The sequence below is a fragment of the Sminthopsis crassicaudata genome, chromosome 2, assembly GCF_048593235.1.
Source record: "Sminthopsis crassicaudata isolate SCR6 chromosome 2, ASM4859323v1, whole genome shotgun sequence".
NCBI classification, from domain to species: Eukaryota; Metazoa; Chordata; class Mammalia; order Dasyuromorphia; family Dasyuridae; genus Sminthopsis; species Sminthopsis crassicaudata.
The window spans coordinates 226,787,620-226,812,284 of record NC_133618.1 but is presented as its reverse complement, the minus strand read 5'-3'; the positions used below and the strand labels follow the sequence as shown (position 1 = coordinate 226,812,284).

The following is a 24,665-nucleotide window of genomic DNA, read 5'->3' as shown; positions in this document are numbered from 1 at the left end:
GTCACATAGCTAGGAAGTATCTGAGATCAGATGTGAACTTAGGAAGAGCAATATTTCTGACTCCCTATTTGCTGTGTCTGCTAACTGTCTGTTATTATCACTAAGTGATGTTTAAAAACACACTGGGGGTGGGGAGAGAGGGAGTCACAACTTTTATTGTTTCCTGGTAGCAATGCTTTTCTGTGAAAAGCTAGCATGTTACTGTGAGTGAAAGGAGCGCGTTCAAAGCACACTTTTGTGCTGTATTGGGCCAGTCCTTAATCTTTCTTGACTTCATTTTCCTTATCTGAAAAAAATTAAGATACTGGACCAAATAACCTTCAAGTTCCTTTTTGGTTCTAAATGTATGCAGTCTGAAAGACTACAACATACATTCATATGGCAGACAAGCACAGTGTCCAAATATCTAGAGGGATAACCCACCAGCCTTGGATTATGCTAGCCTTCATGATGCCTACAGAGGCCCTAGATTGCATTAAACATTTCTTGCCCTGGCCACAGAAATCATGTCAAGCCTTAAAGATCCTCTTCTCATGTTTTGTTTGGCTATCTTTAGTTCTTATAAGGGTTTTGTTTCTCTTTTCTTTTTCTAGGGAGGAGGTAAGTGAGAAAAAACATACATTTTTGCTAATTTAAATTATTAAATTTAATTTAAAAATAAAGAAAATTCTCCCACTTCCTGGAACAGTCATCATTGTTGAATCATAGATCTGGAGCTAAAAACAACATGAGAGGTTATCAATTCAAACCCTTTACTTAATAGAGAAGGAGACTTGGTCTCAGGAAGAATGGTTTCATTGGTTTGCCCAAGGTTATGAATCCTGGTAATGATACAAAAATAAAGCTCCCTGCCCTCAAGGAGTCCTCATTTTGTAAGAAAAGATTTAGTGGCAAAATGAATATTTGAACCCAGATTTTCTGAATCCAAATATTATATTTCATACACTATACCACAAATACTAAATGGGCTTCAGAAACAATGCTAATTTTTTGTGGCAGCCCCTGTGGAATATAAGCTTCTTCATGGCAGGGAAATAGCCCAAAGAATACAATGCTCAGAAGAAAAGTCCCTTCTTAAGTTCAAATCCAACCTCGGGAATATACATGTGGTGGACCCTGGGCAGATCTCTTAGTCATGTGTTTTGTCAGTTTCCTCATCTGTAAGATGATCTGGAAAAGGAAATGGCAAACCAGTATCTTTCCCAGAAAAAACCCAAATGGGGTAATGAAGGGTACTACACAGTTACAAAACAACATCAATTATTATGCTTAGGGAAATGGCCAACAGGATGATTTCAGAAAGGCCAGGAGAGACTTACATGAACTGATGCTGAGTGAAATGAGCAGAACTAGAATCCTGATCATTGTACACGGCAATAACAATACCATATGATCAATTCTGATGGATGTGGCCTTCTTCAACAATGGGATGAATCAAATCAGTTCCATTTGTTCAATAATGAATAAAATCAGCTACACCCAGCGAAAGAACTCTGGGAAATGAGTGTGAATCACTATATAACACTTCTAATCCCTCTGTTTTTGTCCCCTGCATTTTTGATTTCCTTCGCAGGTTAATTGTACATTATTTCAAAGCCTGGTTGCAAAATGAAAATTTATTGTTGGATAGAAATCACTTTATCAAGAGACTGACTTTTATAGTGGCAGATCTAGAAGATCCAGGCAGCTGAGTGAGCTACCTAGGTCCATCTGCAAAGACCTTAGAGGAGGGAAGCTGTTATATTGGGTATCTTTAGTGGGGGCTGGGACAGCCTGAGCAGATTACACTGACAAGGGTCAGACCAGGTTGGGGCTGGGACAGATCAGATCAGGATTCCTCAATTGAATGAGAATTTAGAATTTTTATGGGAGTTGATTCTCTTATCCTGAAAGGCTCCTTGGAGCTTGGAAGATCCTGATCAAAGGAGACACAATCTCAGAGTGATAATCTTAAAAGGAACAGTGTCCCTCCCCCTTCATTCTTCAGTCATCCTAATCTATATCTGGCCACTGGACCTAGATGGCTGGAGAGGGGAAAATAAGGCAGGTGACCTTGTGCAGCCCTCTCTCACTTAAATCCAACTCATGTCCCTGTCATGGTATCACCTCAGAGATGTCACGGTCCTCTTGAAAGGAAAAAGCAACAAGAGTTGGGACAGAAGTAATAGTTTAGATTTCTCCTTTGGAACTATGATGTCTACAGCAACAATAAGATGGTATAATAATCAGTTCTGATAGACATGGTTCTCTTCAATAGTGAAATGATTCAGACCAGTTCCAATGGTCTTGTGATGAAGAGAGCCATCTATACCTAGAGAGGACTGTGAGAACTTAGGGTGGTTTTCAAAGAGATTAAATGATATGCCCAGAGAAGTAATTAGTGGACCCATGCTTTGAATTCATATATTCTGGTTCTAAGTCCAGTACTATTCCCACTGGGCTGAGTTGCCCCTTCCCTTTCCCCTTAAGACTGCCCTTGAGATTCACCCTAATCACCTGTAGAGGGGCAACTAGATGGTGCAATGGATAGAGCACTGGGCCTGGAGTCAGGAAGATCTGAGTTCAAATCTGCTCTCAGACACTTAAAGCTTCCTAACTAGATGACCCTAGGCAAGTCACAATTGCCTCAAGACAAACAAAAAACTAATCACTATTATAAAAATGTCAGCACCGGGGAGAAGGAAGCTAGAGGGATCTGCCTCTCAAGAAGGATGGCCCCACATGTGTATATTTATTAGTCCTGCCTATACCCTCACTCCATACTAAAACCTTCTCTCCCTTCCCTCATTACTCAGCTTACATCTTCTCCCAATGATCACAGGATCATCTATTTAGAACTGGTAGAGGACTTGAAGTCTTTCTAGCCCAAAAAAGAAGCTTTCATCCAAAAGTGTTATGTGATATGCCCAGGCTCAGGTGGGTCAAATCAGAAATATGATCTGTACCCAGATCCTGACTCTAATTAACCACTCCATACACATCACTACACTGCCTCTCAAATTACATTTATAGGCAAATATGAACAAAATTTAGCACATAAATGGAATTGAAGTAAAGCAAATATTTTCCATAGTATAGAAATCCTAGCACTCAGAACTGGAAAAGAAAAGGCCTTAGAGACCATATAAGTCACTGATTCTTAAACTTTTTTGGGAGTAGAGGGTGGACATAACATTATATTCTTTGCCTTCATACTGCACACTTTCAAAAAGGAAGGAGACTTGTTCATCTATAAGTGATTTCAAATATAAGTTCCAAAAGTAAACTGAGATCTTTTGGGGGAAAATGATGTAACCTTTGCCCCAACCCTCCCCCTACTCCCAAACCCTGGGAAAAGCATACCTTTCCCAGATAAACTCTTTCCAAGTTAAGTGGCTTTATTCAATCGGAGATCTTGGTAAAATCACCCTCCATTGAAACTGAGATGTTTTGGGGGTGGCCAGGATCCCCTTCAGGGAGTACCCAGACTCTGGGAAAAGCCTTCAAACCCTCAGTTAAGAGATTCTATTAAACTGGAGATCTCTGTCTTATGATCCTCTATTGATTAGGCCAGACAGCTCCCAGCCCCAGGCCAAGATTTACCTATTCAACCAGGGGTCTGTTAACATACACCTTTGCCAAATTCCTAATGAGGAGTTTTGCCCTCTAAGAAAACTTCTTAGTGAACAATAAAATTCCCTTTTCTGCCACTCAGATTTTCAAGTTTATGAATTCTTTCCAAATTGGACCTGGGTCTCCAAGCAGAGGGAATCTCTCCCCCTATTCCCAAACCTCATCAATTCTGTTTATTCATATCCTCTGAAAAAACTACTGATTGAGTCCAATTCTTTCATTTTTAGGCAAAGAAACTGAGGCCCAGATAAGTACCCAGATCTTCTGAGTCCAGATTCAGTACTTATGTGTTATTCAGCCATTTCAGTCAAATCTGACTCTTTATGACCCCTATTTGTGGTTTTCTTGACAGAGATATGAATATAATTTATCTTTTCCTACTCCAGATAATTTTACAGTTGAGGAAACCAAAGCAAACAGCATTAAGTGACTTGCCCAGGGTCACACAGCTAATCTCTAAGACCAGATTTGAATTCAGTAAAATTAGTCTTTCTCACTCCAAATCTAGTACTCTATCCACTATGCCATCTAGTTATCCACAACATTTATATCAATTTTACATAAATTTTTGTTGTTGATAATTATGGGATTTCTTTCCTTGAAAAAACCTTTTTTTTATAAGAGTATAATAGCTATTATCTATAATAATAGATAAACATATTAACCTTTGATGAAATAACAGCTTTGTTTATTTCTCATTTTGTTTTGTTTTGTTCTTCCCTCAAGAGATTGGTTCCCCAGAATTCTAACCAATGCTAGAAATGTTTGGAATTATGTATTTTTGCTAGATAGAAAGAATGAGAGGAGGATAGAAGGAAAGATGAAAGAAGGAAGGAAAGAGAAAAAAAAAGGAGGGGAGGAGGAAGACAGTTACTACCTACCTATTATGTGCTAGGCAATATGTTAAATGTTTTACAAATATTATCTCACTTGATCCTTTCCACAATCCTTGAAGAAACTGAGATAAAAGGGTATTAGTATTTGAGGCCATATTTGAACTGAGATCTTGCTCTCTGAAGCTCTAATACTTTATAGAGTTCTGAGTTTAAGATATGCCTGGACCTTAAAACTAAATTGTTTTCAACAAATTTTTCAAAAATCCAGGTCTCTGTTTGACCTTAATTTTGGTTTTGGGTTTTTTTTTTTTTTTTTTTTTTTTTTTAATTAAAAATTTCCTTCCCCTCCCCTTGCGGGGGGGAAAAAAAAAAACTCATATATAACAAATATGCCTTGTCAAAAAATAAAACAAAATCTCTTGCATTTGGCTATATCCAAAAATATATCTCACTTTATGCCTTTAGTTCATTATCTTTTTGTCAAGAGTTGGATAGTATCATGATTCCATAGGCCTCAAACTTTATACATGTATGTTTCCACTGGTTTCAATGAGAAGAAACAAGAGAATTAATGAAATTAAGATTATCCTTGTTTGAGAAACTGGAATGAAAAGTAGAGTCTGAATTTGTCAAAAGAAAGTAGAAATAAACAATTCCTGAAAAAAAAATGTAAGAGTTTATCCAAGAGTGTCACCAGGAAATGATAAGTGCTGTAAAGTCACTCTTTCTCAGCCTTCCCTGTCCTGGGGAAGTGATACTTTTTTTTTTTTTTTTTAAACTTAGCAGAACATTTCACACTTCATTAGAAAAACATAAAAACACTTACCAGTTAATTGGCATGGAGTTTTAAAAAGAAATGTCAAAATATGATTTCTAGTTCCTACTCATCCTTCAATGCCCAGCCCAAATGTCACTTGTTTCATAAAATGTTTTCAGATCCTGCCAGTGAGCTCTAGGTCCCAGGAATCCGTATTTGTGACTATCTCTGGTTGCTTCCTCACTTCCATGTATGTACTTATTTGCATATGAGTCATCTCACCTACTTGATTTTCCCCTTGAGGGCAAGAACTGTGACTTATTCATCTTTAGGTGCCTCCCAGCAGCAAAGTAAAGAGTGAATGAACCTGCCCTAGAATTGCTAAAATCAGCCTAAGACTAAATATGAACAATTGTCTTAGCATGCTAGAATGGTGCTGAAATCTGCAGAAGAAATGGGAAAATTTGGTGAATAAAGGTAGAGATGGTAATTAAACAGCGAAGAATAAGAACAAACAGCTTTGAAAGACACTCCAAGAGACTTGAAAAAGCTGGGAGAATCGTTGTTTCAACCTCTCATTTTAAAAGGAAATCTAGAACCAGAAAGATGAAATTATCTGTCCAAAGTTCCACGGGCATTAAGAAACAGCCTAGTTACACATGACTGACTCAATTCTAATCAACTAGTCAGCAAGCAATATTAAATGTCTTTTAGATGTCAGGTTCTGAGAATAATAAGAAAAAAATTAAGTATTTCTTTCTTCAAGGAGGTTATTTTCTAGCAGGGAACCAAAATTACACAAAGAAATAAATACAAAATTTATACAAAGAAATTAAGAGGCAAGGGGGTTGGAAGAAGAGGCCCTAAATTCTGGGTGGAAAGAGGGGGAGAGGGATTGCCAAGGGGGATGGAGGGTGGAAATCAGGAGACTCTTCATGTAGGAAGTGGTCCCTCAACTGGCTTTTGAGAGAAGCTAGGGATGCTAAGAGATTAAGGTGAGGAGGAAGAGCATTCCAGACAAGATTGTGTGAAGGCACACAAATGGAAGGTAAAATATTCTAACAGTTTATAAGATGTCACAAAAGGGCCACATGTAGCCTGAAAAGTATGTATGGAAAAGGGAAGGCAGGCAAGACCAAAGTTTCCGACTTCTTGTATGGTGATATTTAAATACAAATTAGGGAAGTGTAAACAAAGCTTTCTGTATGAACAAATAGAATTCTGCAGTTTAAAAAAAAATCCTTCAATAATAGACTTAGATCTGGAAGATTTTAAAGATTATTTAGTTTAATCCTCTTACTTTGTACAAAAGGAAACAAAGCTTTATTTGAGGAGTCACTTGCCTTATGTCACCCTCAGGACTAGGTAGATTATGGGATGTTGCTTCTGAAGCAAGAGGGAAATGGTTCCCTTTACTGTGTTCCTTTTTCTTTAAAATGATCACTCTGAGATTGTGTCCCCTTTTTTTGATCTGAGAGATCAGGATCTCCCAGGCTCCAAGGAGTCTAGAGAGGACCCATCCTCCTAGGATGAAAGAAGTAGCATTATTCAGAAGCAAACCAACTCCCATTGATCTTTTTGAAGTTCTGAGTTCTCATTCAATTGAAAAATTCTGGTCTGATCAGCTCAGGTTGTCCTAGCCCCAACCAAGATACCCATATAACAGGTTCCCTTAAACTCACTCCTCACAGAAGGCCTAAAGTAGGTTTCTCAGCTGCTAGGACCCTTTGCCCACTGAGGAAACATTCTCTTCACAATGCAAAATTCTTTTTCCCTGATAGGGGAACTATAGAAGTCAGTCTCTTAGCAAACTGGTTTCTATCCAACAATAAACTTTCATTTTGCAATTAATAATTTGGGAATAAGTAAATGCTTTCACTTTAAACCTTCAGCCAATTAAAAGGGGATTTTTAACAACTCTCTTATTGCCACTAACCTCATCAGCACTGAGAATTGAGGGGATATAAAAACCTCATCACTTCCAACAGTATTCCTATGATTCAAATTCAGTGCTTTCAATTCCTGTCCATTTTTGCTCTTATAGAGAAAGATTCCTTTGGGATCAAAAGACTTTTTCTAAAATGAAGAAACCTTATACTAATAAAAAAAAATGCTTTATAAACCACTTGAAACAGGGCTGATGCCTTTGCAATCAAGAGACAATAGTACTTAAATGTATAGCATGTCTCTTGGTCTCTGGTGAATGGAAGGGCAAGAAGGTCTACTCTCAGCAATACTATAGAACCTGTCCCTACTGGTTGCCTAGATCTACATATACTTTTCCCCCTTTTCTCACCTCACTGGTGACTTTTTCCCACCTCATTGGTGACTTTTTCCCTACCTTAGGCTTACAGTATGCCCTACTTTTTGCTTTCATAGCTTTCACATCAAAATAATGTCAGAAGAAGTCTATGTTATCAGTCATCAATCTTCAATGAATGACTCACTGCTTGAATACTACAGTGTATAAGTGTCAAGCAACAATAACAATTGTAATAGGTAGGTAGATAATGCAGTGGATAGAGTATTGGACTTGGAATCAGGAAGCCCTTCCAAGCAGTGACTTGGAGAAAGTCAACTTAACCTACCCTAGCATCAGTTTCCTCATCCATAAAATGGGAATAAGAAGACTATCAAACTGTGAGTACCCTTTGATCCAGCAGTGTCTCTACTAGGCCTATATCCCCAAAAGATTTTTTTAAAAAGAGAGATAAAAAAGTATCCACATGTGCAAAAATGTTTGTAGCAGCCTTTTTTGTAATGTCAATGAACTGGAAACTAAATGGGTTCCCATCAGTTGGAGAATAGCTGAGTAAGTTGTAGTATATGAATATAATTGAATATTATTGTTCTATAAGAAACAATCAGCAGGATGATTTCAGAAAGGCCTGGAGAGACTTACATGAATTTATGCTAATTGAAGTGAGTAGAACCAGGAGAACATGGTACACAGCCAATAAGATTATGTGATAATCAGCTGTGATGGAGGTGGCTCTTTTCAACAATGAGGTGATTCAGGCCAATTCCAATAGACTTTTGATGGAGAGAGCCACCTGCATCCAGAGAAAGGACCGTGGAGACTGAATGTTATTATTATCTCTATTTTACAGTTGAGGAAACTGAGACACATACTCTGAGGTTAAGTAACTTGCCCAGGGTAATACAGCTAGTATTTAAGATAATATTTGAATTCTTCCTGATACCATGTCCAGTGTTCTGTCTGTTTACCATCTATCTGTGCAAATATTATCTAGTAGCATGGATATGACCAACCTAATTTTATAGGTAAGAAAATTGAGGATCAGAGCATTTAAATGATTTGCCCGTAGTCACAACCTTAGTTAAGTGTCCAGACCAAAGCCCAAGCTCAGTTAACTCAACCATTTTCATTATCATTTTTCAGTCATTTTTTCAGTTGCAACTGACTCATCCTGACCCCATTTAGGGTTTTCTTGCAGTGATATGGAGTAGTTTTCTGTTTCCTTCTCCAAGTCATTTTACAGATGAAGAAAACTGAAATAAACAAGGTTAAGTGACTAGCTGAGGATTTATTAAGTGTCTGAGGTCAGATTTGAACTCAGGAAGATGAGTCCCCAATTCCTCATCTGATAAATGACAGGATTGGACAAGATGATCCAGAGATTTCTTCCAACTCTGAATCTAAGATTTCAGACCTTCTTATCCCATAAGAAATTTGTCTACTTGATGGCTAAAATGTCCATAACAACAGAAATTTTCTATAATGGCAGAAAAGACCTCTCATTCTTTAATTTGAAATGTATTTTCATTATAATTATATATTTTCATTACAATATATCTCATTTTAAAGAACGAGAGGTCATTTCGGCTATAAAAGATGAGAAGGGATTATCTATCATAATAGATGAGCTGGGCCTTTCCTAACAGAGCAGTTTTTCCCTTCCCTCTGTAGAAGATAAATGGAAACTAATCTGGGAGTTTCTATGGATAAAAGCCTATCCTACCCTGATGACCTCCCATTGGGTCTCTTTTTCCAGATCTCTTTTCATTTCCTCCTATCTTTACTTCCTGTGTAGTCTACTCTTATCATAGACCATTCATACTATAACAGGAGACATTAGTGGATTATCCAGCTAGAGCTAAAAAAGACCTTGGAAGCCTTCTAATCTAATGCCTTCATCTTTTAAATGAGGACATGAGCCTAGAGATGGTTGGAGAGTGATTTTTCTAAAGGACACAGGTAGTAAATGAAACACAGAGTTTCAGATCTAGATTCTTTGGTTCCAAATCCTGCTCTTTCCTTCCATTCCCTTCTGTTCCCTCTACCCCAAGACTCCTATACTCACATCATATTTTCTAGTACATGTGACATGATTTCAGTTAGTATTTAATTATATTTTCATATTGTAGCCTTAATTATAAGACAGCTTGGAATATATCTGTATACTTTCTATGTTCTTCCTAACCTCTGTCAATGACACATTTGTTACTGTCAATAATAATAATATTATTATGTTATAGTATTAGAGATAAAGACTATACCTTTGATTTCATTGATATAAGGAATATAAATTAAGGAGATTGTGCAGGTCAGAACTTTCCCATCAATTTATAGAAGTTGGGACCATGTGGGATCATATTGATAGGATATGCGAAAGCGGGATGTGAATCTGGGCCTTCCTGGCTTTAAGGCTAGTTCTTTGCCCATTAAATCATGCTGCATGTTTATTATAATAATATTATATAATTCCAAAAATATAACAATGCTATTATAATATTTAATTATTTGTTATCATTTCTATTAATCAATCATTATTAATAATACTTGCATCACCTATAATTATTAATCTTGTCAATAATAATAGCTGAGCCATTTGCTAATTATCAAAACTAAAAATCAATAACTAAATATCTTTGGATTTCATAGGATCATAAAGTTAGAGCAAGGAGGGACCACAAAGGTCAGATGTATGAAATAAGTCTCTTCCAGTTCTGACTTTCTATGACTAATTGCTTTAATGTTGACATACATTTGACGCCTGAGAAGTCAGTCATGGCCATGTATTTATGCTTACCCACAAGGGGCAAAGTCCAAGGTCCTTAGGATGCATAGTTAAGAACAGACTAAACAGCTGAAGGTGCTATCAAGTAGTCTAAAAATCCCTCAGAAGATTTGCATAAACTAATGGCAGTATGACCAACTTGATGTGTAGCTCTTGAAAGACTCTTTTCAAGTAAAGGCAAAACTCAATCTATGAGATGAAAAGAGAAACTTGTAAAAGGCAAGAGAAGCTTATTTAGCCAATAGTCACAGACCAAAGTACAGTGTGGTTTTTCAAGCATTCCCACAAACAGGATAGCAAAAACCTCATCTTTTAATAGGAAGAACTCCATAGAGGAAGAGAAAAAAAGACTTAAATGTGTAAGTGCACATACAGAGATATAATATATCTAAAACTGAGAAAGAACAATTAGCAAATATATATGTATGCATGGTCTTCTTTTTATACTTTAGGCAGATGAGCTAATACATAAGAAATCAATGGACAAGCAAGGTTAATAATTTATGACAGCTATAATCAAAGAATATTACTAAATATTAATTTAAGTATGATTCATAAATTTACTAATTGTTCTTTCACTTAGTCTTTTGTTTTATCATAATAGATCTGCAGGGGCCTATACCCAGTCATCCTGAATTACGTCTTGCCACTGGATTCCCTTCTCTGGAGGAGAAAGTGTAAAGATATATTCCCATGACTCTGGAGGTTGATGACTTTGTTCAGCCCTACTTCATTTAAATTCAATTCATTTTTAAGTCAAGACATCATCCTCCTGATGATTAAGGTTAAACAGAAATAATAACAACAATAATGGATCTATAACTCCTCCATGATCGCTATGTGACCTCTTGTCTCCTCCCCTATATTTACACTTTAGCCAGAGTAAATAAAATTCTCATTTAATTATTGCTTTTGTTCATTCAGTCACACCCAATTCTTCATACCCCATACGTCCATGGAGTTTTCTTGGCAAAGATATTGGAGGGATTTGCCATTTCCTTCTCCCATTTTAGTTATAATAAAGTTGAAAAAACATTGGATTTCAGAGTCAATCAATTATAGAATTGTAACCTTGGAAGAGACTTTGGCAGACATCTATCTAGTCAACTCAAGCCCATATATATAAAAGAACTTCCCTCTATAACTTATCATACAGTTGGTCACTTGTCCCCTATTTGAAGACAAACTCATTATCTCCTATTTCATGTTACCCATTATTCTAGATCTACAGAATGTTTCTGCTTTATGGATTCAAACAGACCAAATTGAAGACAACAGCCTTTCAGATACTTGGAGACAATGGTTTCCTTCTGGCTTCTTTGTTTTCCTTCTGGGTTCTTCTTCTTTAGGCTACATATTTTACCTGTTTATTTACCTGACGCTCACATGAAATGAGCCTAAGGCCTTTTATCATCCTAATTATCCTACTTTGAATGTTCTTCAGTTTATCAATCTCTGTAATTCATGATATAAATACACAAAAAAATAGATTCCTCCTTCCCTTGCAGTAAGACAAGACAGCCAACCAACTCTCCCATTGGTTCACTCCATAGAGTCAGAAGATATGGATTCAAATCCTTTTGTGCCACTTATTACCCACATGACTTTGAACAAAGTACTTGACCTCAGTGGGACTCAGTTTCCTTTTCTAAAATAAGCGAGTTAGACTAGATAGCATCTAGGTTCCCATCTCACTCTAAATCTATGATCCTGTGACCTTTCAATGTTCCTGACATCAGCTCAGTCTCCCCATTTGAATACTTCAGTGGCTCAATGATCTTACTCTTGAGAACACTCCCTCTGCTAGTACAGATCACCATCCATCCATACCTTCTCATTATTTTCATTGTGCTCCTATAAGTTCTCTATTGAGAATCTACTCAATATTTAAAAAACTTTTCTGGCTTAGTTCATATAAACAAATTTACAGTATAAGAACATGACATGCATGCTTAATATATATATATGTATATATATACATATATATATATTAAGCATGCATGTCATGTTCTTATACTGTAAATGTATAATATAATAATGATTATAATACATGATGATATAATATCCCTTTGCCTTCTAAATAGAAGAGGCTGGAAAAAAGGAGAGAATTTGGAACTCAAATTTTTTAGATGCAAACAAATAAATAAATAAATAATGGAACACAATGCAGAAAGAACAATGGGCATGGAATCAGATGTCATAGAGTCTGGTCCCAGGTGTGCCCTGAATTAGTTATATGACCTTCAACAACTAATTTAACCTCTCTGGGTCTCAGTTTCCTAAAAGCAGATGTTGGATTATGTGATCTCTAAGATTATATATAAATACAAATTCTGTGACTCTAAAATTTCAATGAGATCTGGTATTATTCTAGTGAGAATCATTATTGTTGTTGTTGTTATGACCCCCTTTGAGGTTTTCTTGGCAAATATATTGGAGTAGTTTTCCATTTCCTTCTCCAACTTATTTTACAGATGAGGAAACTGAGGTAGAGTTAAGTGACTTGTACACGGTCACATGGCTAGTATACTTCTGAGGTTGGATTTAAACTCTAGTCCTTCTGACTCCAGACCCAGTGCTCTATTCCACTGTACCACCTAGCTGCCCTTCCAGTGGAATTATGAATCTTTTAAGGCCATGTTGCCTAGAATATGATCCTATGACAGGAGAGAGTAGAGAGAGATAAGAAGAAAAAATTTGGGACTTGGCCTATTGCAACACCCTTGGCTTCAGAATCAGGAAAAGAATGGTAACATTCTTTTCTGAGCAGATTTGTGCTTTTCAGATCAGGGTTTAGGTTCAGTTCAACACCTTCTGCAAGAGTTTTTCCTCAGCCTCTAGTAGCTACTGGGTTTTCCTCAAAGGTTATTTTTCACTTACTCTTTATGTATCTTTTATGTACATATTGTCTCCCCCATTAAAATATAAGTTCCTTAAAATTTAAGTCCTCCTCATTAAAATATAAGTTTTGTAGGAATGAATGTTGAAAACTATCTTTGCATTTATTTTTTTAAAAATAATTACATATATTATTTTAAATAAAATAAATAAATATAAATAATATTTTAATTAAAAATTTAAAAATAGTTTATATATTTTTACATTTCTTTATAGCCCCAAAGTTTTACATACACTGCATACTTAGTAAATGTTTGTGAGTTTTCTGACTGACATATAACATTCTCTCAATAAATGCTTATCAATTCATTACACTATGCTGATAACAACAGTGGTATAAGCAGGGTGTCCTTTACTTTGGTTTCTTTGCCCATGGTTCATGTTTCCTGGGCATAGACATACTCTTGCTCTTTACCAATGGGAATAGTCAGCCCAACAACTGTTCACCTCTCCATTAAATCTTTATGGTCCACTACAATACAAGGCCAGTTCTTGGTAAATTTGTGAAATCAATAAAATTTGTCTGGAAATTTCCCCACCTTGGGAGATAAAAATTATTTTTAATGTAGGTTAAAATTGTTTTTACATGTAATTGGGGAAAAAATAAAAATTTTAAAAATAAATTCCCTCATGTTCCTTTAGCAATATATACTCCTTTCCCCAGGGATTCAGTTTACTCAATTTCACAGTCTCTCTTCTCTTCCCACACTTAAACTTATTCTGAGAAATTGTTTTATAAACTCATCCAATTGATAGGTATAATCTGTTAGTTCTTTCAGGTATCATTTTATCTTAACTTTGCTATTTCTATCAAGGGTACCACAATCCTTATGGTCACCCAGGTTACTAACTGTAGGAGTCATCTATCCTTGCCTCTTCACCTTCAATTAGCCCCCATATTCTATCAATTCTCCTTCCACAACATCTTTGACATTCATCACATTATTTCTACTTATATAACCATCACTCTAGTTTATACCCTTATCACCTATTAATTACATTATTGCAAGAACCCCCAAATTGGTCTCTCTGGCCTCAGCCTCCATACTCTGCTCTTTGTTTTTCACATAATTGTTAAATGAATATCTCTAAAGCCCAGGTCTGACTCACCTAGTCAAGAAGCTTGAGTGGTCCCCTATTGCCTCCTCTAAGGAAAAAAATATATAAATGCCTCTGTTTGCTATTTAAAGCCTTTCATAATCTGATACCAGCTTATGTTTATGAACAAATTGCACATTCCTCTCCCCCGTGAACTCTATGTTCTAGCCAAATTGGTATGCTTGTTATTCACAACATTCCCTCACTAATTCTTTGCCCAAGTTATCCATCATGCCAAAGATGTCCTCCTGCCTTACCTTTATCTCATAGAATCTCTATATTTCTTCAAAAAACAGCTCATTGCTCCTACTTGTCAGGTATAGTATAGTGAGAAATCCTTTAGTGGATGGTTTAGATTGGATGGTTGCTGAGATCCCTTCCAATGTTGAAATCCTATGGAACTATTCCTTTTTAGAAAATAGTATTTTATTTTTCCATTTACATGTGAAGACAGTTTTCAATATTCACTTTTGTAAGACTGAGTTCCATAATTTTTCCCTCTCTCCCTACCATCCTCCCTCCCCAAGATAGCAAGCAATCAAATATAGCCTATACATGTACAATTATATTAAACATATATCCACATTACTGATATGAAAGAAGAATCAAAACAAAAGGGGGAAAAAACAATGAAAACAGTGAAAGTAGTAAGCTTTGACTTGTTATGCATCTATTCTTATCTGAGTTTTTAGCACTAGGATATTTTGCATGCTACTTCTCAGGCATGACTACAGATTTATAGAGAGAATGCTAATGTAAAATTGCATGCATAAGTAAAGGAAAAAATGAGTAGGAGAGCTTTGGAAAGAAGAGAAATGAGAGATAATGAGAGATAGGAGCAAGAATTTGGGGGCAGCTAGGTGGCGCAGTGGATAGAGTACCAGCCCTGATTCAAGAGGACCCGAGTTCAAATTTGGTCTCAGACACTTAACACTTCCTAGCTGTGTGACCCTGGGCAAGTCACTTAACCCCAGCCTCAGGGGGGGAAAAAAATAAGAATTAAGATGTGATGATGATTTGTGTGTGTGTGTGTGTGTGTGTGTGTGTGTGTGTGTGTGTGCACATCCCAAGAAACCAAAGATTGCACTTACCTAGTACCAACAGGTCACAGGTCAGATCTCAGTAGGACCAGGCTTCAGTGATACTGGAAAAAAAGAAAAAAGATGTATCAGAGAAAGAGAAAGGGTTATAAATTATATATCAAAGAATATTAGAGATGAAAAGAACTTTTGGGAGTCATCTAGTCCAGCAGTGTCAAATAAATAGAAAATAAATAATAAATAATGATCTCTGTGGGCCCCATATTGACTTGAAAACCACATATTAACATTATCTGTGTTCTATCGTATTTTTATTTGTTCTGTTCGATACTTCCCAATGACATTTTGCATTCATAGGTTATATGTTTCATACCTCTAATCTAATCCATCTTCCTTGAATTATGAATAAGGAAACTGAGGCACAAAGGTGAAAAAAGATTTACAAGTCACAGTTAATTAATGGCAGAGATGGGACTCAAATCCAGGTATACCAACTCCTAATTCAGTGATATTTCCATAATAGTAGATTTTCTCTGAGCACCTCTGAAATTAAGAGAGCAGCTCATTGGTGAACTGGTTGCAGGGGGTTGCAGAGAAAGGGGGTAAGGAGAAGTGGCTGGCCCTGACCTTGGTCCTGAATGGTTTCATGTTTGTAAAGGGACTTGGAATCCAAGCAGCAGCAGTAGGGACAGGTTAGTGAACTGGTTGTGGCTGTATCCTGTAAAATAATTATACCTCCAAAACCCAGCACAACTCTCTGCACATGGCAGGACTTTGATAAATATCAAAATAATTTACTATATGTGAAGTTTATTGCCTTTGTTCGTGTGATTTCCAATATGGTAGAATGGAAAGAGTGCTGGGAATAAAGTTTGGAAAAGACCTAGTTTTGAATCCAGTGTTTAATATAACCTTTCTGATCATGGGCAAATTCATGAACCCTTCTGAGCCTAGAGGAGATGGATAGTACAGGAAGTCACAAGACCTGAATTCAAATCCCTTCTCTGGATGAGCTTGGGCCAAGTCATTTCATCTCTCTAGGCTTTAATAGGTCTTCATGTGGACTATGTGACTTTTCAGAGCCATTCCAACTGTCATTCCACAATTCTCAGCTTTTTCACCCAGAAAATGGGGATAATATTATCTTTAAGAACCACTTCATTAGAACCATTGTGAGCATCAAGTAAGAGCATGTAATTCAAAGTACTTGACAAATAATAAAGAGCTATAAAAAAATAGCAGCAGATCTATATACTCAATCTTTATTGTACTCGGCCTCCCCAGAACTTCAGTTCTTCCTCCTCAATGTTCATTTCAAACAGTGTCCCAACAATATTTTATATTCAACATGTCCAAGTCTGAACTTATCTTTCTTCCTGAGCTCCCTCCTTCCTCTCAGCTTCCCTATTTCTGTCATCACCCTACTGGTATTCCAGATTTGTAATCTTAGACCCAATTCTCCCTCATCCCACATATCCAAGAAATTGTAGAATGTTGCCTTTTTAACCACCACACTTCTCCCATCTAACCCCCTCTCTCCTGTACCAACCCATCACCTTTAAGTGAAGCCCTTTTCCCCTTTCTTCTGGATTATTACAACATAATCAGTCTCCCTATCTCTAGGGTCTCACTTCTCTAGACGAGTCTACAGATGACTAACAAAGTAATTTTCCTTAAGTGCAAATGGGCAGATATATTAATAATATCATTATGAAGCTATTACTAAGAGCCAAGCACTGTGCTATGTGTCATGGATACAAATATAAAAGTTAGGACAATCCCTTCCCTCAAGGAGCTTATATCCAGTACTTATATAGTGCTTGGCACAGACTAAGTGCTTTATAAATGTTGATTATTTGATTCTAATAAGTGAAGATAATACATACAGGGAAGTAGTGACCAAGGAGGCTTATTTTAATTTGAAAAGTCACCTGGATGGCAAATTCTACCACAGAGGATTGATATACACTTTTCCAGAAAGAATGACATATTCTAGACATAGAAAGGAGTGGGAATGAAGTACCTGGAAAAGGCAGTTGATGAGAAGATAGCCATCTTCCAGTGAATATGGCTAAAAATGCTTAGTTATAGTGGGCAACACTGCCCAAAGAATGGAGTTGGTCCCTGCTGAACAAGAGTCTGAATCATATTTACCAAGAATAGAAGAAGAGAAGTCTTTGATGGCAGGATGAGTAGGAGTTAATATTGCTATTAGCAATGATTCTCTCTCCTACAAGAGGAGGGATAGATTGGCTGTGGGCTTAGGAAATCCAATATAGCTTCAGTTTCCATGTTCTCCTTCCAAGCATGTTTTTAGCTCTAATAACATGCCAATTTTTTTTCCCTAAAGGTATTTAATTTGTTAGGTTTCCTCCCTAGAGGAATAAGAAGCATTAACTTTTACTGTCACCCTTCCCTGGTGCCTTGTTGTAGTGTGGAGATGACTGTTTACCAGAGGCTTACTGGTAAATGTTTAACTATCAGCTATCTAGGGCAGGAGAAAGAGCTGGGGAGAGGGGGAGGGGGAAAAAAAGAATATATATATATATATATATATATATATATATATATATATATATATATATATATATATATATATATATATATATATACATATATGTATGTATGTATGTATGTATGTATATACACACATATGCAAAGCACACTTTTAAGTTTAATCAGCTTTATTAACATTTTCTCTATCATAAATTCAGGGAAAACTTACTGTAATCAGTTAGGTTGGCCTTAGCAGGTCATAAAGATTGTTTGTTAAAATTTGGAGGGTCCAGGAAAGAATTTAGAAGAGAGAACACCTATACTGATAAAACTAGCAAACTATACAGTAAGGGGAAGCTAGATGGCACAGAGTTCAGAATCAGAACCTCAGACACTTAACAATTACCTGGGCAAGTCACTTAATCCCAATTGCCTTGCAAAACAAAAAAAATAAAAAATAAAAACCCAAAGACTATACAGTAAGTCAGACCTTGAATCCAATACTTCCAAAGGGCACACCCTAATTACATGGATATTATACTTGCAATATACATATAGGAGTCTCTTTATTCTACTAGAGAATGTCCATTTCTCATTTCAAAGAATAATATTAAGCTACAAGCAAAAAAGGTTTGAGTGCTTTTTCCCTTTTATTCTGATTTTTCTCTCCTAACATGATACATAGGAAACATGTAAAAAAAATGAATGTATATATATAATCCCCAAAATGATGTTTTTACCTGTAACTGGGGAAAATAAATTTTTAATTAAAAAATTTTTAAAGATCGAGAACTACCATTCTAATCATTTTATTACTGTGCCTCTCTTGTTATTACTACTATAATTTAACTTACCATTTTATTGTGGAATATAAATGTCTTAGATCCTCACTCCCAAAGGATATCCTGGTTGCTTGTCTGTCTCTTTTAGAAAGTTAAGTAGTCCTCAATAACTAAGAATCCACTTACACACTCATAACCATAGAGGAAGAATTTATGACCCTCAGCTCTGAATACAGAGATTAGGGACTGATTCCCAAGCACATGAACTCCATCTAGGGCGTGTACAATCTTCCTCAAGTGGGGAGGACTATACACATATGCAAGCTACAACTAGAAGTTTCAGGCTAGACACTGAATGTTCCAGTTCGGGTTTTTCACTTGGTGATATCTTTATCACTTGGTCATTAATTCTAGAAATCATCTGGGACAGTTCAGTCAGGGTGAGGAGGGTGGAGAGAATGTGCATATAAACTTAAAACTCACGGACTAATAATCCCTATAATTAATGGCTGAGGAAAGAGGGAGGAGGTGGATGGCATTCCCATGATTTCTTAGAACCATCAAGTGATGGGGCTGTCAGAGACCTTCAATGGCTCCCAAAAGTAGGGGCCATACCATACAAGGGAACATAAGACAATTGGCAAGGACACATGAAGAACATAAAGATCCAGGCTCTCTCTACTCTGGAACATCCAATTGGCTGCTGTGTCAATGTTTCTCTCTATTTACCTCCTTCCAAGAGCTGGCCTTTGGCAGAGGCAAAGGGGGCAAAGGGGGCAAAGGGAGGCTGAATGAGAGCCCTGAGAGACAAGATGGACAGAGTCTGGGCTTGGGAAGGCAGGATAAACAGGGTTTGACTCAGAGACCTGGCCAGGGTAGATGCTTAGAATTTGGGTCCACAAGTGTAGAGGACCAGAACTCTTAAAATGTATACTTAAGACCCAGTATGATTGATGAGATGATTCTCTAGCTAATGATGTAATAACTCTAGTTAAGTACATATACTAAATGTACTGTGGTGATGTAATGCTACTATAGTTAGCACTTGTGTAGAAATGGCTACAGTCCTTCATGCTTGGTGTGGTTGCACATGCTCAGTGGGATGTAGTGATGTAATCATACTGGAGTATTTAAAGGAAGTCTCAGACCTAGAAGATTCTCTCTCAGACATAGACACAAGAGAAGACGCTAGACTCTAGACTCCATCTTTGACCAGCCAAGTGGCCCTCCTGTCTCCTTCACTCCTCCACTAAGACCAAGGACTCAGGCTGATCCTGAGGTCTTCCAGAGAGCTAGTCCGGAGTTTACATACAAGGATCAGGGGTCCTATATGGCAGCAACTGCAAAGAGATTGGGGGAAAAGAGATGGAAGGAGCAACACAGAAGAAAAAGCAAAGCATGGAGTCATCAATAATAATAATTCATAATAAATCGTTTATTTTGTTTATTATGTGCCAGGCTTTGTGCTAAGCATTTAACACTTATTATTGTAAGTGATCCTCATGACAACCCTGGAAAACAGATGCTATTATAATCCATATTTTACAGATAAAGAAACTGAGGCAGATGACAGTTAATTTACTTGGCCAAAGTCACAAAGCTAGGATGTACGTGAGGCTGGATTTGAATTCCTGTCCTTTTAACTCTAGGGTCAGTACTCTGTTCACTGTGCCACTGCCTTTTGATTATTGTCTTCCTTCCCACCTCCCCAGTGGTAGGACTGGGGGTTGATGTTGGGTATGAGGAAGGCGGAGTCACAGATAAAGGCGGAGCAAGAGACTGGAGCAGTAGGGGGACATCAAGAGAGACTCCAGGGTCAGGTAACCAGTAAGAAAATCAATCAGCATGTATTAAGTACCTAATGTATCAGATACTGTATTAAACTTAAGATTCCAAAGCAGACTGGTCTTGATCAATTTACAATCTAACTAGAAGAGACAACTCATAAGTATACAGGTATATACAATACAGTACATATAAATCATCATTTGGTGGAGCCATTAGACTTGGAGGGGCAAGAAAAGATTTATGTAGAAAGATATATTGGACCTGAGCCTGGAAGGGAGCTAGGAAGGATGTACACAACAATTATTACCAAGAAAGGTTCATACTCAAAAAAAGTTTAGAAATCACTGCCCAAGGGAGGTTTTTGGAGATTATTGGAATTGGAGTAGGATGATCTGGGTTTAAATAACATTACTATCTGTGTGATTCTGGGCAAGTCACATAATACTTGTGCTTCATAATACTGTGCTTCAATTTCCTCATCTGAAATATAAAGGATCTGAATCTGATGAGTAGATTTTAAAATTCCCTTTTAGCTCTAACTCTGTGATTCTATCTCACTTCCTCCCTCTTTCTATAGATAAGGTAACTGAAGCCCAGAGAGAGGAAGTAACTGATCAAAAGTCCCACAATGCATTGGTAAAAACAATAAGATATAGATGGAAGTTTCCTAAACCCCTGGGTCATTGATTTTTCCATTAGAGCAGGGATCCTTACAGGACCTGACCAAGTATCATTCTAACTCGGTGTGGGAAGGTTTTGGGGGAAAATTGAGAAAACACAGACAGTGGGAAAATTACACCACACAATTATAGAACAAGTTAAATACTGCAGTAATCATTATCTCATTTAACTCTCATAAGGCAGAGGATCTAATGTAAGTCTGATTTCCTTCATGTTCCAGCTGAGAAACCTGAGACTTAGTGAGATTAGGTAAAGGCATGGTACAATAGAACAATACTGGAGTTCTGGATTCAAATTTTGATTCTGCAACTTACTGTTCATGTGGCTTGACTACCTTAACCTTAACCTCCTTGAGTCTCAATTTCCTCATCTATAAAATAAAGAACTGGAAAATGTGGTATCTAAGGTCTCCTCCAATTTACCCACCCAACTTGTTTGACTAGAGGGAGGGCCATTTCCAGTCATCCTGATCTATATCTGGCCACTGCACTCAGATAGCTCTGAAGGGGAAACTGAGGCAGGTGACCTTACCCTGCCCTGCCTCACTTAAATCCAATTCACCTGCAGGTCATGATATCATCTCCCTATTATCATAGTCCTCTTTGGAAATGAAAGACAAACAACAACAAAGAGGGAGGACCAGGAGTTGAAACAAAACTAGTTTGCCACCTAGTCCTGCCCACTTATTTTCCAATGAGTAATTGGGGCCAGGAGATACTATTTGCCTTCTTGCTGTTGTTGTTTAACTGCTTCAGTCATGTCTGACTCTCTATGACCTCATTTGGGTTTTCCTGGCAAAGATACTGGAGTGGTTTGCCAATTCCTTTTCCAGTTCATTTGACAGATGGGGAAACTGAGGCAAGCAGGGTTAAGTGACTTGCTCAGAGTCACACAGGAAGTGTCTGAGGTCAGATTTGAACTTAGGAAAATGAGTCTTCCTCACTCCAGGCTTGGCAGTCTATCCACTGTTGGACCTAAATGCCCCATTATCTGAGTTATACCAAGTATTAAAATGAAGATTCGAATGCCAGTCCTCTGATTTAAGAACTAGTGTTTTTTTCCACTGTATAATGATGTCTCATACTTTCAATGGATCTCGCTTTTAGACCAACTTATGTATAAACTGAGGTCAGGAAGAACCTCAGAGATAAAGGGTAAAGGAAGGGATTGCAATGACAAACACAGAAAAATACCCCAAGAATGGAACATGAGGGGGCTCTGTAAACCATGGGCAGGCTGGGTACAATGACAGGGCTGCGTGGGAACAGAGACAATTATCTAAGCTGCCCTGCCTGCATCACACAGCATCAAGAAAGCAAGAGCAAGTAGAGAAATACAAGGCTCTGAGAACCACCTACCCAGACGCCCCCACACAAATATTGCCAAACTCAAAAGGTAACTGACGCAGTAACCAATCCTGATCCTAAGAAAAGGAGCCTCTATTTCCAGAACATAATGCTGTCCACCTCTAAAAGCAACCTTTCACTGGTTGGAGAGTGACCAGGAAACTGTTTGTATTGTTAGGACACCTGTGCTATGTCAGAAGGAGGGGTGATCCCACATCCTTTATTGGTTGCTAAGCACATGGTCGCTAAGCAACAAAATTAGATGAAGGGCAAGGCTGAAATTCAGGCTCTCTTTATATGTTGGGGAGTAATGAGGTTAAAATTAGGACCTGCTGATGTTGATTTGGCTAGGGAATCAAAGCAGGTGGGGCCTTGGGAGGACCCAGTCTAGCCCATGTGTGAGACAGTGGAAGCTATAAGAGATCTGAATTGTGGGAGTTAAGAAAACATACATTTGAGTTATCCCAGTAGCAGGAGTCAGGTCCAGACCTCCTCTGAGCTGCTTCCCTCCACATCTGCCAGCTTCCTGAGACCATAGATAAAACCAACTGATCTCACAAAAGATGTATATAAGTCCCAGTCATGGAATGTTAATGCTGAAGATACCATTAATTGGTTTCCCTTCTTCCTTTGCACTCATCATTTTATCCAGAGACACTTCTAAGGACAAAATTCTCCTAGAATTTTTTCTAGAAGATATGGTTTAAATCCACCTTATTCAGTTAAAATATTTTTAAATGGAGAAAATACTTCACCATCTCTTGTACTTATTAGCACATAGTAAGTGCTTAATAAATGTTTGCTGATTGAATAACTAAATGAGAGACCTATACATCCACTACCTCATTTAGGCTTCACAAAATGGCAATAGATAGAATGAGTATGATTATCCCTGTTATAAATTAATAAATTGAGGTTAGAAAGTTTAAGTAACACACAAGCAGCAATTCATGCAGAATCCCCTGGTAAGAAAGCTAATTCTTAAGGTAAAATTGCTGTTTCTAAATTTTTAAAACTAAGTATCATTATCATGCCTAGGCTAGAAATGGAAGAGTTACTGAAAAGCCCAGACCCACTGTAGCTCTGGCTTTTGACCTGCTGCATTTCCAACCTTAGGCAACCTGTTCCACTCCCACCACATTCTCTAACCTCATTATATTAGTGCTTGGACCACCTGGCGAACTTAGCCGATTGCCACTCAGAACTGCATTCAAGATATCAGCTCTCTTCAATAATTATTTGGGAATATAGGCATGCTCTATCATGTATAGCCCAATTCCTAATTTTTCAGTCTGATGCTCAGCCATTAGTCCAAAAGAGACTACTATTCCTCTACTCTAACTTTCCTTCCTGAAAAGACATATGAAAAAATAGACACAGACATTCCCTATTGTGGCAACTTGGGAGAAGAGGAGAGGGTTTTTAGCCGAACATCTTAATTTTATTACTTTTTATTGCTTTTATTACTTTTATTATTTAACAACTAAAGAATAAGAATTTTTAGACTGAAGAACATGTATGTCATGTGGGAAAAGAAACCTTTTGTGATGCTCTAGAAGTCAGAATTAATTCAAATGGATTAAAACTATATGGAGATAGATTCTGTCTTGATATAAAAGAAAGAAGCATCTAACCCTCACCACCAAAAGGGAAATGCTATTCAATTTGGACTCTGTTCTATGTCTCCTCCATCACAGTGGTAAACATCTTTGGCAAACAGACATCTTCCTGTTTCATGACTCACCTGATGCTTACAAGAAGTCACTAATCATATCGTCTAATTTTTTAAAGCATCTTGGATAATTTTGAAAGATAGATTGGAACTCTCTTGTTGAAAGATGCCCTTTGAGATACTGTTTTCCTTTATCCAACCATAACTGACAAATAGTAAATATTGATGGAACAATAAGTTGAAGACAAACTTAGGGAGGAAATGGGCAAAAACAGTGTAGGATGGGCAGGCATATATGAGCTGCAATCTACATCATTGGGAAAAATAAACATTTAAATCAGAGAGATCACAGATCCATTGGAGTATCTGACCAAGTATCCCCTCTATAATATATCAAAAAGTGGTCATTTTGTCTTTGTTTGGAGACCTTTAGTTGCAAGAATCCATGATGGCCCATTTTTGGCCATATAGCCTATATTTGTTGGAATTTTTTCCCTCTTACGTCAAAGTCTGCCTTTCTACAGCTTCCACCTATTGGTTTCAATTACTGAAGATAGGAAAATGAGCCTAATTTGTAATCATAAGGGTTCAAATCTTGGCTCTGTTAGTTACTTCTT

At 37.2% G+C, this 24,665-nt stretch overlaps 1 protein-coding gene across 1 annotated transcript in view; it reads right to left on the bottom strand.

Annotated features, from left to right (window-relative positions):
• Positions 1–24,665, bottom strand: part of PTK2B (protein tyrosine kinase 2 beta) — a 168,551-nt gene that overhangs the window by 111,723 nt on the left and 32,163 nt on the right. Inside the window, 1 exon segment of the mRNA XM_074288376.1 lies at positions 15,335–15,387. The gene's annotated coding sequence lies outside the window, so the exon portion shown is untranslated.